Here is a 15352-nt window from a genome sequence, read left to right as displayed (position 1 = left end):
TCCCCCTGGGGAGGGGGTGGGTGTCACACATGTGGGGAGTAGGGGGGTTGGTGCCATGGGCACACTGCTGGGTACTCACCCTGGCTGCCCTCAGTAGGTCGTGGAGCTTTTTGCGGCACTGCTCGCCAGTCCTGGGTGTCACCGCGGTGGCACTCACGGCCGCGCCCACCTCCCTACACAGACGCCGGGCCACGTTGGCTGGTACCCTCCGGCCAGTTCCAGGGTACAGACCTCCTCTTCGCGAGGGCGTCCAGCAGCGTCTCCAGGTCGTGGTGTGTGAACCTGGGTGGAGCTCGGTGTGGCGCCTTGGACCCCGTCGGCGGCCTGTGTGCTCACGTCACTTGTTGTGTGCCGCGGCGTTAACGTGGCGCCGGGTCTCCGATGCCGTTAGGAGGCCGCGCCCCCAAGCTTCTGGCCATGCCCCTGCTAGCCCCCTTGTTGGCCGGAGAAAGCCGTCTCGGAACGGGCGCCGGCAGCGAGGTAAAACGTGCCCGTTTTCCGCCGGCGCCCGTACTCTGTCGCCGGAGCGGAGAATCGCGGCCGGGCGGCCATTTCTAGAATTTTATTTCTAACTAATTCAGTATCCTCAGTGTTGGAATCCATATCCTCTGTTATCTTCGAATAAATCAGTAAGGACGCTCAGTTTTGTCAGCTATGTGTCGTGAAGGAAGATTTTGATTGGGCACCATTGCCTTTCAAATGGTACACATGTCCTTTTTGCATAAAACATTAATGGTGCGAATTCTATATAACAAGTAACATTAGCTCAACGGAAATATTCTTTCCTCTGAAGAACAAGATTGTAGGCACGATCGTCGCCCCAACTTGGATGCGAAGAGTATGTCTCGCGAGAGGGCTCTTGCAAGATTTAAGACGTACTTGCGAGATCTAAGAGATGCGAGGCTTCATGATCTGGATCTCTCCCTGAATGGGCATGATCCAGATTTGCATATTCAAGTGAGTACTTAATCTCATCAAATATGTTTGTGCTGGAGTTACCCAAGGCGCGGGATCTAACGGCCTCGCTCAGAGACCTCGAGCAGGCACCATTTAGCAGTGGTTTCACAAATGTGGACCTACCATGGGGCGAGTCTCCCAGTTGATCAGGCTCTGGGCAGGGTGGTATCTTGGCAAGATTGATGCCACCTGGTCACTGTGGCATTGCCAGCCTAACATCCTGGCAGTGCCACACTGGAAGTGCCACCTTTGCACCACGATGGCAGTGCTGGAGTGCCACGGTGGAACTGCCAGGGGCATTGCCAGTATGCTAGCCTGGCAGTGCCCAGGTGGCATGTTGCCCATGCCGGCTATCAGGCCTGGGGGCACCCTGCCCTAATGAAGTGAGGTGTGGAGGACTCGAGGACCCCCTAATTAGTAAATCGGGGCATGGGGGGTGTCTGGAGGCCGGGATGGGGAGTCCAGAGATCGGGGAACCATTTCAAAATGGCACCGACATCTCTTCCTGCACTGGCGAGCTGAGCTCGTTAGTGTAGGAAATGAGCCTAAGTGCGGCCTCGCCGAGGCCCAAAAATGAAGCAGTCCTGTTTAATAGTGGGGTCGCTCTCGGCGCTGCAAGTGCTGGGAAACACTCCGTTATACTCGCCCAAAATGGGACTTGGTTTCATTCCCATTAAATCGCTCCCAACAGATTCAAGTTCTGCTTCAGGAGTTGCATTTATCTTCCAGACTGCCAGCTCTGTGGAGGACCCAGGGTATGCTACATTGTCAGAGGTATCTTTAGTCAGATGTGGCACCAAACAAGGGGACCTGCCTGCTCAGGTGGCTCAATGGCACTAGTTAAAGAAAACAAATGAGTGCTTCATGCGTCCAGCCAATATGTATCTCTCAGCCAACACCATCAAAGGCAGAACGTATGGTCATTCATTTCAGTGATATTTGTGGAACCCGGCTCTGTGCAAATTAGCTGCTGTGTTTGGCTACAAAACAACAGTGACTACTTCTCAAAGCGAATTGGTTGTATTTTTTAAGGCACTTTACATTACCAGTTTTTTTTATACTTTAATATTGCTTGTCTGGGTCTAATCACAGATTAATGGTACTTATTCAACTGCAGGCATGGTCCTTAGCTTTATTTATTTTTCAAGACGTTAATGTTGTCTTACTTCTATAAGCATTTCTGGAGGTTTTTCTAAAGATCAGTCTGGTTAAAAGAATGCTTGCTTCAAGCATATCTCTTAATTCAAATAATTCCACTGTACGACACCATTCATATGCACGACCAGTGTACAGCATTTCCAATTCAAGCATGACATTTAAATAAGGATTGTGATCCATGCATAAAGCCTTTTGCAATTATAATTTTTATGTTCAGCACATTAAAGAAGCCAGTCCCTTGCCAAATTTCACAAGGAGATAGAAATGCACTTTAAGACCCTAATCAGCTGGTGCAAATTGTGATTTTGTTGGCTGTTTGTGTTTGGATTTAATTGCTAAATGAATGATTAAATGGGCAGTGGTACAAAGATTTGTCAATTGGCTATTTTTATCTGGAGTTCAAAGAGTTCCTGATTGAAGTGTGACATTTCTTGGCGAACTGGCTTTAGTATTTATCAGCTCTCAGCTACTATAATAACATCTTTGTAAAGGGTTTAGTGCCAAATATAAGAACTGTACACTGAGCCTTTGAAAATGGTCTTGTTTGACAGATACCAGGGTGGGATTCTCCATTTTTTGAGACTAAGTGTTGACACCAACGCAGGGTTCTTGGACTTTCACGATAGAAAAACTGAACCGATTCGGGTACTCTTAAGGGGCTAGCACCGGTGCCGCGTGGAACACAATTGATTCCAATGAAAAACGGTGCGGGATTCGCCAGGTCCGTGATTGCCACTCTGGAGGCTGACAAGCTGCAGCCGCATATACACATTACACTCCCCACACACACTTCTCCCAGCCAGCAAGGTGGCACTGGTTGTGCTGGAGCACACCCATACAGCTGATGGGGCGGCTGGGGCCAGAGGGCACCTGGGGTTTGCCCTGGTGGGACATCTATATGACCCATGGCACTAAGTTCAAAGTGGGCTGCGGCAATGGGGTTCCGTCCACCCCAACTCCAGAGCCCACTGCCCGGCCACCCTCCGCTGCACCCCCGACCACCCTCCGCTACACCCCCGACCTTGGCAGAATCCCCACGACCAGCAGCACAACTGTCAGCAAACATGGCGATGTTGGACACTTTCCGTATCCCCCCTCTCTCTCCCTCAGCAGCCGCCACGCCGGTTTCACGATTTTTAAAAGCACAAGTGAACCGTACCATCGGCAACTCGGCCCATCGGACGCAGTGACTCGTGGAGGCCCCGAAAAGTACAGGGTCGGGCCCGCTAATGTCACGCAAACGGTGTTTACAGTACAGGCTCACCCTGGCTCACCATTGGGCATCTTCTGGTCCCGCCGCTGTTAATGGGATTTCCCATTGAATCCATCCCACACTGCGGGGAAATCCATGGCTGGGGTTCATTGTTGGAGGGACCGGAAGACCCCGCTGGCGAAAATGGCTGGAAAATTCCCCCCTGTAGTGTCTGACCATTAATGGATTTTTTTACTATTAGATTAAATTTTGCAGAGCAAAATGGCAGTTAACTACTTAAGACTACAGGTGTGATTTAAATGGAAATAAAGATTCTCGTTTTGGGCGCGTTTAGCGGGGTGTTTCTCTGCAGGGCCGAGAATGATCAAACAGGACTCTACTTTTTTTGGGCCTCGACAAAGAACACCCCACCGAGGCTGCGCTTACCATGGCCTCCGGACACCCCAATGCCACAAACTACCTCCCTCACCCCGCCTCATAAGGGCAGTCCATCCCCCCCCCCCCACCCCACATGCCCATTCCCTGGCATGAGCAACCTGGCACACAGGCACCTTACCAATGCCCCAGCATTGCCACCTGGGCACCCTGGCAGTGCCAGTATGTCCAGGTAGTAGTGCCAAGGTGCCTGTGTCAAGGTGCAAGGGGTGCCAGTGGGAATGCCAGGGTACCAACCTGCCCAGCTCCCAAGCACCAATGGCCTGGGAGACCTCCCCCAGGTACCATTAGGCCTGATCCACATTTGTGTGGACCATCGCTAAACGGTGCCGTGGCACGATCTCCCTGGCACAGGCGTTTGACCTTGGGCCTTGGGAGAATCCAGCGCAGCCATAATTAAGTGAGCCTAACTGCTCACTTAAATATGTAAATCTGGATCTTGCGAAGCGAGGGCGAGATCCAGATTACGGCATCTCGTGAGATCTCGTTAGATCTCGCGAGGTGTCCCGAGCATCGCAAATCTCGCTGAAGGATCAGCCTCATCGTGTCCTGAGTCAGATGCGATGAGGCCGTTCGATTGGGTCCCACATTTCAACAATTACCAAAGTTCCTCACCAGAATCACAGTTGATTTTGAAATATAAATAAATGGCTTCTGATATTGGTGCGGACGTAAGTGCTGAAATGGCTTCAAGTAGAAGTATGATCTGAAAGATTTAAATTGTCCCATGATGCATCTTTTCAAATTGGCTATTTATTATTATTTGATGTTTCATTTGTCTGAACAACACTTATTCTGCTAAACGGGTCTGTATTCTTTCTATTGGAAACAAAGTTGCTTTTTTTTCTTTTATTTACTCACAGATGGTCCATGTAACATGTATAGTCAAATTTAGACTAGAACCTGCTTGTTGTTAGTCAAATACTCATAAATATTACAATCATTTCTGGATTTGCAATTACATATGGCCAATAATGAATACGCATATTCTAATTGCAGTTTACATCTTCCCCAATTTTCCTTGTGCTTTTCTTCCTCTCTGTATGTAGTCCTAGAGTTGGTGATTCATGTTGGGCTATGGTTCTCTCAGTGTATGCAGTTCCTTCCTTTTTTATTCATGTTGCTGGGGGGGGGTGGGGGGCGGTGCAGGGGTGTCGTCAATTTAAAGTCATCACTAAAGAATGAGGATGGCAGTTAAGGGAGTTCTTTTTACGCAAAATATTATTGGAACACGCAATGCTTTTTCAGAATGAGATATGGACCAGTATCTTCTTTGAGCGAATATTTGAGGGAAATATTTGTTTCGGAAAAGATACAAGGCTATCGGAAGAGAGTCGGGCAGTAGAATTAATTTTGGATTGCCCTAGAAAGGAGATGATGAGCTAAGTGGCTTCTTTCAGCGCTGTAGCATTTTATGCGTTCTTGGTCCTGCATAGGAATCAAGATAGTGGACATCCAAACGCTCATCAACCATGGAGAATCAAATCGATTTGTGATGTCTGCTGATGTGCTTTTCTGCTGGAGGTTATTTGAAGAGTAGTCAGGAGGAGAGATTTCTCAATTTTATTTCTCCCCCAACTTGAAGTTAATTGCATTGATAACTCAACCCTCTCCCCCCCCACCATCCCATCACTAATGATGCTGTAGATCACTGAGCCCAACACTGTGCTAGTTATGGTTTCATGCATTTACCCACAGAGACACTGAGGGTAATAAGTAGTTTGAATCTCTTTTTTGCTTATAAAATAAATATTATGTTGCCAAGTTGGGTTAAGACCTAATATTAACCAGAACAATATTAAAAAAAAGATCAGCAGAAGATTACCTAACCTACAATCAACGTGATATCCAACTGTTTTTAGAGTGCTCCTACTACCCTGAAATCCTTCAATATTTTTTCTCTAGAATAGATTGGAGGCCTGACTTAATCTTGAAGTTCATTTGTGTTCACACTGTCCATACCATTTGATACATTTTGTACCTTGATTGCATCTTCGCTTTCTCACCTTCTCACTGGATTGTAGAATGTCAAATCCTCGAATCCAACCTTGTAGCTTAATGCCTTTGTTGTTCATTTGGCACCATTTTTCAATGTCCATATCTGCTTGAAGCATAGTGAAGTGAATATTACAGAAATGATCAGAATCAGAGAATGTGAGGTAGGCCAGAGACTAAGATGGTATGAGCCGTGCAGCTTCAAAATGATTAGGGGTGGGATTTAGCGGGCCAGTTAGCCACAGGCGCAAATCCCGTACTGGCCATTAAAACTTGCGAGAGGCCAATTTTGGGAACGCAATCTTCCCGGGCCCTCCCCAATGACGCAATGAGGTTCACGCCCAGGAAGGGCACGAACCGGATTTGCGTACATTAGGATCCATTCTAATATGCTTATGCACATGTATGCACATTTTCCAGAGAGAATATATGATAGTCATATCCACAATTCCTAACACTTGCGAATCCTCCGCCTCGATGTGTCCCCAGGGTGCACAACTAAGGTGGAGACAGCCTGCTGTCTTCTACACTTTGATTCCTGAGATACCCTTGGCAGGGGTCCTCTGGAGGGCTGGCACCTGGTGTCCCTGGCCTACTTTCAGGTGACCTTGGTGTTAGTGCATTACCCTGTTCTGTCTGCTGTATCTGAATTGCGCTGGTCCCAAAAAAGTGGTGATTCAGATTGGCTGGTCACTCCCAGGGTCTCCTGAGAGGAAGGCCCCGGGATATGCTCCAGCACTTCCTCCTCCCTCCTGGTGTTCTTGGGCCCTGGGTTATTCCATTGAATGGAGCAGCAGCTGGAATGAGCTCCTGAAGCCTGAGCGTCATCTGGCATTACCAGTCCTGGAGGCCCACCCATTTTATGCACCAAGCAGTTGAACCACTCATCCATGTTCCTCAGGGCCTCAGCCATGCTTCGGCATTCTCCCACCATAGATCTGGGGTTGGACTTTCCGCCCAGCTGCGCTACATTTATGCCCCGATCCACCGGCGGGATTCTCCCCGGGCACCGGCAAAACGGAGAACCATGCCGGCGGAGAATCCCGCCCAGGATTGCTTGCCCTAGGATTTCCACTGTGGACGGCACCCTTGCAGTGTTGGCCTAGATGCCACACATTGCCAGCAATACCTCCTGCGAACAAAGGCCTTGGTACTCCTCCACCCAGTCTTGCAGTCACATAAATCAGGCTGAAACCCCCTCCTGGTATTCCCGGCTCGGCTCTTGCACCTCCAGCAGCTGAAGGACGAACGTTTAGGGGCACGGCAACTGCCTGGGCAAGCTGGGTCCTGGAATCCTTAAGACCTGCCAATCCCTGGGACATTCCTGCTTCCACCTGATGTGCATCAGAAGCAGTGTCCTGCAAGGCAAGGGACATAGAACATAGAACATAGAACATTACAGCGCAGTACAGGCCCTTCGGCCCTCGATGTGAAACATCGATGTGACCTGTGAAACCACTCTAAAGCCCATCTGCACTATTACCTTATCGTCCATATGTCTATCCAATGACAATTTGAATGCCCTTAATGTTAGCGACTCCACTACTGTTGCAGGCAGGGCATTCCACGCCCTTATTACTCTCTGAGTAAAGAAACTACCTCTGACATCTGTCTTATATCTATCTCCCCTCAATTTAAAACTATGTCCCCTCGTGCTAGACAACACCATCCGCAGAAAAAGGCTCTCACTGTCCACCCAATCTAATCCTCTGATCATCTTGTATGCCTCAATTAAGTCACCTCTTAATCTTCTTCTCTCTAATGAAAACAGCCTCAAGTCCCTCAGCCATCCCTCATAAGATCTTCCCTCCATACCAGGCAACATTCTGGTAAATCTCCTCTGCACCCTTTCCAATGCTTCCACATCCTTCCTATAATGCGGCGACCAGAATTGCAATAATACTCCAAATGCGGCCGCACCAGAGTTTTGTACAGCTGCAACATGATCTCATGGCTGCGAAACTCAATCCCTCTACCAATAAAAGCTAACACACCGTACGCCTTCTTAACAACCCTCTCAACCTGGGTGGCAACTTTCAGGGATCTATGTACATGGACACCAAGATCTCTCTGCTCATCCACACTACCAAGAATCTTACCATTAGTCCAGTACTCTGTCTTCCTGTTATTCCTTCCAAAATGAATCACCTCACACTTTTCTGCATTTGCCACCTCTCAGCCCAGCGCTGCAGCTTATCTATGTCCCTCTGTAACTTGTAACATCCCTCCGCACTGTCCAGAACTCCAGCGACTTTAGTGTCATCTGCAAATTTACTCACCCATCCTTCTACGCCCTCCTCCAGGACATTTATAAAAATGACAAACAGCAGTGGCCCCAAAACAGATCCTTGTGGTACACCACTAGTAACTGGACTCCAGTCTGAACATTTCCCATCAACCACCACCCTTTGTCTTCTTCCAGCTAGCCAATTTCTGATCCAAACTGTTAAATCACCCTGAATCCCATGCCTCCGTATTTTCTGCAATAGCCTACCGTGGGGAACCTTATCAAACGCTTTACTGAAATCCATATACACCACATCAACTGCTTTACCCTCATCCACCTGTTTGGTCACCTCAAAGAACTCAATAAGGTTTGTGAGGCATGACCTACCCTTCACAAAACCGTGTTGACTATCTCTAATCAAATTATTCCTTTCCAGATGATTATACATCCTATCTCTTATAAACCTTTCCAAGACTTTGCCCACAACAGAAGTAAGGCTCACTGGTCTATAGTTACCGGGGTTGTCTCTACTCCCCTTCTTGAACAAGGGGACAACATCTGCTTTCCTCCAGTCTTCTGGCACTATTCCTGTAGACAAAGATGATTTAAAGATCAAAGCCAAAGGCTCAGCAATCTCCTCCCTAGCTTCCCAGAGAATCCTAGGATAAATCCCATCCGGCTCAGGGGACTTATTTATTTTCACACTTTCCAGAATTGCTAACACCTCCTCCTTATGAACCTCAAGCCCTTCTAGTCTAGGAGCCTGTGTCTCAGTATTCTCCTGGACAACATTGTCTTTTTCCTGTGTGAATACTGACTAAAAATATTCATTTAGCACCTCTCCTATCTCCTCGGACTCCACGCACAACTTCCCACTACTGTCCTTGACTGGCCCTACTCTTAACCTAGTCATTCTTTTATTCCTGACATATCTACAGAAAGCTTTAGGGTTATCCTTGATCCTACCTGCCAAAGACTTCTCATGTCCCCGCCTGGCTCTTCTTAGCTCTCTCTTTAGGTCCTTCCTAGCTAACTTGTAACTCTCGAGCGCCCTAACTGAACCTTCACGTCTCATCTTTACATCAGCCTCTTTCTTCCTCTTGACAAGTGTTTTGACTGCTTTAGTAAACCACGGTTCCCTCGCTCGACCACATCCTCCCTGCCTGACAGGTACATACCTATCAAGGACACGCAGCAGCTGTTCCTTGAACAAGCTCCGCGTTTCCATTGTGCCATCCCCTGCAGTTTTCCTCTCCATCCAATGCATCCTAAGTCTTGCCTCATCGCATCATAATTGCCTTTCCCCAGATATAACTCTTTACCTGCGGTATATACCTATCGCTTTCCATCACTAAAGTAAACATAATCGAATTGAGGTCACTATCACCATGGTTTTAGTATGGTAAAGGGTTTGGACTTTACAGAACTAACTTGAGACTGGTCATCTGGATAAAGATGCAGTGGCTCCTCACTTTTCTCTTACAAGCCCACTTCACTCTTAGCAGAGACAGGCTCCTGCTCCTTCCCTGAGCGCTGCATGGCTCTCCCCTCGGACGGAGTCATGATCTTCAGCCATGGCATCTCAACGCCTGTCTTCTCTCGCTTGCGGAATTTGTGGTCAAGCTTCTTTTGCAGGAACACAAATTAAGATAATGTGAGCTGGATGCCTGGCGGGTTAGAGGATGATGGCAACTGGCATGTGTGAGCACTGTGCCTAAGCAGGGAGGGCTTCTGATGAGGAGTGCTGGGCGGTGGGAGGTGTTGGTTGTGGCTGGCAGGTTGGTTGCTGGGGGACTGCGAGGTGGCAACTTGTGGTATTGAGGTGACACTCCAGGAGGTGATGGGAGGAGATTCCAGAGAGGTGTAAAGGTGCACTTACCCTGGCTGATTGGAGCTGCTGATCTTTTTTAAAATATTGTCTTGGTTAATATTCGGTCTTAGCCCAACAAGGCTACAGAATATTTATTTCATAAGCATCTTCTTTCTTCATAGCACCACCCGTCCTATTTGTCAGGCTGCTGGGACTGACCAGTGGTGCCATCATCTCTCAAACAGGATACATCTCCTTACTCTTGCCAGCCCGCCTCTCCTCGAAGGAATCCAGCCAATGACCGAGGGCACCCCTCCGTAAATCAAGGAGCTGGTTTCCTCGCTGCCAACCTCCTGGCTTGAATGAGAGCAAGCGCTATGGAGTCATTTAAACGCAGTAGCCCCTTCATTGAAGTGCTCAGATGACCCCCTGGAGTGGGCAAATCAGACGCTTCCTGCCTCAGGCATGGCGCTTGTTGTGGGGAAAAACATTCTTCGAAATGCCTGAGAATTGCGGTTCGCAACGTGCCGGTGAGAATCGCACCAATTTTCCCCCCAGAACTGACACCTTGTAATTTTTTCCGAAGATTCTGCCCTGAATGTCATTTTTCTCGGTGATCCATTGTCAGCGGATTTTTTTAAGTGCGATTAGCCATTCAATGGCAGTTACCAAATTGCAGGCAGATACCAGTTCTCAACAGTAAATGCTGAATTTATTACATGTTCAGATTATTTAGCCTTCAGGGGCGCGATCAAGCGGTCACGCTGCGACCGAAATGCAGCTCGCCGTGGTGTTGTGTGGCTGCTCTTTTATGGGTGCCCGCTCCCTGGATCTATCCGGCTCGCAATGCCTCACAAGATCCAACGCAACCTCGTGAGATGTTGTGATGTAAATCCCGCCCATTGTGGGCGGGATCATTCATAATAATAATAATCTTTATTAGTGTCACAAGTAGGCTTACATTAACACTGCAATGAATTTACTGTGAAAAGCCCCTAGTCACCACACTTCGGGGCCTGTTCGGGTACACCGAGGGAAAATTCAGAATGTCCAATTCCCCTGACAAGCACGTCTTTCGGGACTTGTGGGAGGTAACTGGAGCACCCGGAGGAAACTCACGCAAACATGGGGAGAACGTGCAGATGCCGCACAGACAGTGACCCAAGACACAAATCGAACTGGGTTCCCTGGCGGTGTGAAGCAACAGTGTTAACCACTGTGCTACCTGTTTGGAAAATCTGCGTATTAAAGCGAAACAGCTGATCTCACTCTAATTTGCATTTCCCAAGGTACCTGAGTGTGGGATCAATCTCCTTCGCCTCGGAGCAAACAGGTGAGCACTGTTCAGTACTGGTCTCCATAAACGGGGGCCTCCCAGGGGATTGGAGGCCTTCAGGTGCCTGCCTTTTGGACACTGCTGGTGCTAGCTGGGAGCCCTGACACCCTGGCAATGCCAGCATGGATGCCAGCCTGCCACTGCCAAGGTGTCCAGGAGTCACTGCCAGCTGTCAGGGGTACTTCAGGGTGCCAGGTTTGCACTGCCAAGATGCCAAGCTGCCATTTTGTGCACGGTGGCAATCGGGCCGTGGTGCCCTGCGCGGGTGTTGTGGGGAGGTGTGCGGGGGTATTGGGGGAAGGGCCCGGCCCGGTAACCCTCTCATAATGATTTCGGGCTTGGGGTCACTTTGGGGGCTCCAGACATCAGGATGCCATTTAACAATGGCGTCCCAATCTCTCACTACACTGAGAAGTCCCGACAAGCGGAGCTCCTCAGTGCAGAAAACAACGCTATGTGCGGCCCGTTTTGTAATGCTGTATTTCTTGGCACTGCAAGCTAAATGTTACAATTTAGTTAAATCCTGCCCCAGATTTCATTTGGAGCACTCAGCTATTCTCAATCCAAAATCTAGATCACTCCTATCGAAAAAGAAACTGGACAATTACGAATCCGGAGTTTCTTTCTTTCCTTGTTTCCACTTCCTTCTCCTTCAATGCAGTCAAATTAGCCTCTCAGGTTCCCAAGCAATTATTTCTGCATGCCATTTGGGAGGATAAAATAATACCTTTAACTTTTAAGACTGAAGGCCCATACAAACAAATGTCACTTGCTCAATCTTTCTTTAATCCTTAACCAAACATCCCTTAGTCATACCAATATCTCGCAATACCAATAATACTAACCTGATATGTCAGAAATTTTCAGCACAGATTTGGAAGTAGTATTGTGTCCATACTGAATGTCTCAAATACCACAGCAAAATCCCTGGGCTGGATTCTCCGTCGGGGGATCCTCCGTTTCGCCGGCAGCGCACTCATGCCAGCAGATTTCCCGACGGCGTGGCAGTGCCCACAATGGAAACCCCATTGGCCGGCGGCCGGGACAGAGAATCCCGCTGCCGGCAGGGGTGCTCAGCACCAGAAAACGGGTGCGGTGCGATGGAGAATCCCGCCCCCTATTTATGGAGAGCTAATCCAAGATTTCAAACAGCTTGGTTATTTACTATCATTTTAACATGAATGTGCTAATGTCTGGAATTCTCCAACCATTGCGATTCACATTTCCTGCCGCCAGTGCACCCCCGCCAGTGGGTTTCCCGGTGGAGTGGGGTGGTTTCAATGGGAAATCCCATTGTCAAGCGGCGGGAAGATAGAATCGCACCGTAGAGAACGGCATGCTGCCGAGAAACACATGGCTGGGGAACCGGAGAATCCAGCCCATATATATTTCATTCCTCACTTCCTTGATTTGCCTTCATTTATGATTTGAATACACTTTAAGAAAGTAATAGTCAAGCCTACATGTTAAATGTGTTGAAGAATAGTTGCTAATTTCAGGCACTGTTTCTTTGAATAGTATTCAGCTTTTATTTTCACTTTAGGATTTAGTGACTTTTCTTACTATGTAATCTAGATATCATTTTCATTGTACATCATTGACACCTACAGAGATTGCAACAGCCCAAATCTGCCATAATTACAATGAATATCGAATTCAAAATTGACTCCTGCAAAATGAGAATCTACTTCTGGTTGAGTTATATGCCATGCCTGATTTGAAATGCTTACAGGGAAATTCTTGGTGGATTCTCTGGTGAATTAACATTCCATTAGCTTACAATTTTTAATGCATTCTCTGAGGATGAATACAGACTTGCTCGACTTGCTAAGCCCAGATTAAGGTATCAATGTAGACAAGGCATTGGAAAAAAAAACACGTATAAGCTTGATTGCATTCATTCTAATTTAAGTTCAACTTCTCCATGTCAACCAAGGAAGTGGTCAGCCAACATGGTCCACTCCATAACGGTCTGTCGGGATTATTCAAGGGTCGTTTAGATTGGCTTAACTTTCAAATCTTCTTGATTTGTTCAGAAAACGATCATGTGTCTGTTTACTGCCTTTTATAAAGCCAAATGCAAGGAGCTCCTCAGAGGTGACTTTGACGTGTGATACTGTTTTGGTGAACACAGGCCCTTTGCCTGATCAAATTCATGACACCGTCAAAATAGTTTGATTATTGAGTCCCATGTAAATGTGATTGGGGACAAGGCCTTGCTTTTCCCTATGTCGACGGATAGTTCGCCAGTGAAGAAGACCTTGGGCGAGATTCTCTGACCCCCCGCCGGGTCGGAGAATCGCCGGGGGCTGGCGTGAATCCCGCCCCCGCCGGTTGCCGAATTCTCCAGCACCGGATATTCGGCGGGGGGGGGAATCGGGCCGGGCCCGTTGGCGGCCCCCCGCCGGCGATTCTCCGGCCCGGATGGGCCGAAGTCCCGCTGCTGGAATGCCTGTCCCGCCGGCGTGGATTAAACCACCTCTCTTACCGGCGGGACAAGGCGGCGCGGGCGGGCTCCGGGGTCCTGGGGGGGGCGCGGGGCGATCTGGCCCCGGGGGGTGCCCCCAAGGTGGCCTGGCCCGCGATCGGGGCCCACCGATCCGCGGGAGGGCCTGTGCCGTGGGGGCACTCTTTTCCTTCCGCCTTCGCCACAGTCTCCACCATGGCGGAGGCGGAAGAGACCCTTTCCACTGCGCATGCGCGGTGATGCTGTGAGCGGCCGCTAACGCGCCCGCGTATGCGCCGCCCGGCAATGTCAGTTTTGCGCCAGCTGGCGGGACACCAAAGGCCTTTCCAGCCAGCTGGCGGGGCGGAAATCAGTCCGCCGCGGGCCAAGCCCCTCAAGGTTAGGGCTCGGCCCCTCAAGATGCGGAGGATTCCGCACCTTTGGGGCGGCGCGATGCCGGACTGACTTGCGCCGTTTTTGGCGCCTATCGGCGGACATCGCGCCGATTACGGAGAATTTCGTCCATGATCTTTAGCAGTCCCATTGCCTACTTGAAAAGTTGCACCTCTTCAAGCAATGTTTTCGTTTTTTATGGTGACTTTGTCGAAATGTTGCGGACTTGGAATATTTATGGGTGTCAGGACCATTTCCGGGCCCCTACCCTGCCTATGCCAGCGGTTATTCTTCCTGCACTATCTTAAGGCTGCCTCTGTATTTGCTGTCTGATTAGGGACAGAGGGCAGCATATATATGCAGGAGAGTAATTCTGAGAGCCTGACAGGAGAGATGGGAAATGCCGCCACATATATGCATTTGACCTCTTGCCAGGTTTGGGATCATTTGATAAGGGAATACGCATCAGCCTATGATTGCCCTCCAACCTCTTGCCCTGGAGCTAGTTCTGAAGTGTTGCCAGGTGCAGAACCCAGCGAGGGGACCAGTGCCCTGCCAGCAAAGTAGTTTCCCTCTCTGAAAATAGACATAATTAAGGCCTTAAATATTTTGATTACCTGTTCACCTTTGGAAAACATGCCCGGAGGTGGGACCTCAATTTTAGAGGTGTCCCGAGGAGGTTTTTAACTTTTTCCTGGGCCCCGCCAAGCGGGGACGGGTAAATCCTCCCTTTCATTCGTTTTCAAGGAGATTGTGTTTACCATGAGTGGTATAGCAAGTGCGCTGCAGCTGAGGAGTTCCAACTGGAGGAGGTCAGGGATGCTTCTCCTCTCAAGAGGAAGGAAGCATCCCAGGCAGATTTTATAACAAGACTGCCGGGTCCTATGTGAAGATGTGAATTCTGTTGGCAAGCCCTCCAGGACAGGGGGACATTGCAAGGATCATTTTGACAGCCTTATCTGGTCAGTCAATGTGTCAGTCACTTCCTGCTCTGTGTCACTCTGCATCCAACACTGCCACAGTCTCTGACTCCTCTCAGCAATGCACCCGTCGACAACACTCTCCCCTTCCCAGTTCCACTTGCTTCTCTTCTAATTAACACTGAACAATACATCAAACTTGCTCCTCATTATAATCATATTCTCACCAGCTGCTACCCTTACAATAGATACAAGCAGCATTCCACTCTCACCTGATAACGACTGGAAAACTCTTCATTCTTCCCCTTACTGCTTGCACATATCACACTGTCTTCACCAATACCTCCTCCCCACCTGTTCATCTTATTGTTGTTGGGTCAAAACCTGGAAAGCCTTCCCTCAACAGCACTGTAGGAGTAGCTTCACCATATGGACTGCAGCTGTTCAAGAAGACAGCTCAAC

General features: G+C 48.9%; 1 protein-coding gene across 4 annotated transcripts in view; it reads left to right on the top strand.

Moving 5' to 3' along the window:
• Positions 1–15352, top strand: part of pcdh11 (protocadherin 11) — an 893281-nt gene that overhangs the window by 700574 nt on the left and 177355 nt on the right. The gene's annotated exons all lie outside the window — the stretch shown is intronic.

The sequence above is a fragment of the Scyliorhinus torazame genome, chromosome 5 (genome assembly GCF_047496885.1).
Source record: "Scyliorhinus torazame isolate Kashiwa2021f chromosome 5, sScyTor2.1, whole genome shotgun sequence".
Classification (NCBI taxonomy): Eukaryota; Metazoa; Chordata; class Chondrichthyes; order Carcharhiniformes; family Scyliorhinidae; genus Scyliorhinus; species Scyliorhinus torazame.
Note: the sequence above shows the minus strand (reverse complement) of the source record. Positions and strands in the feature narration are given on the sequence as shown.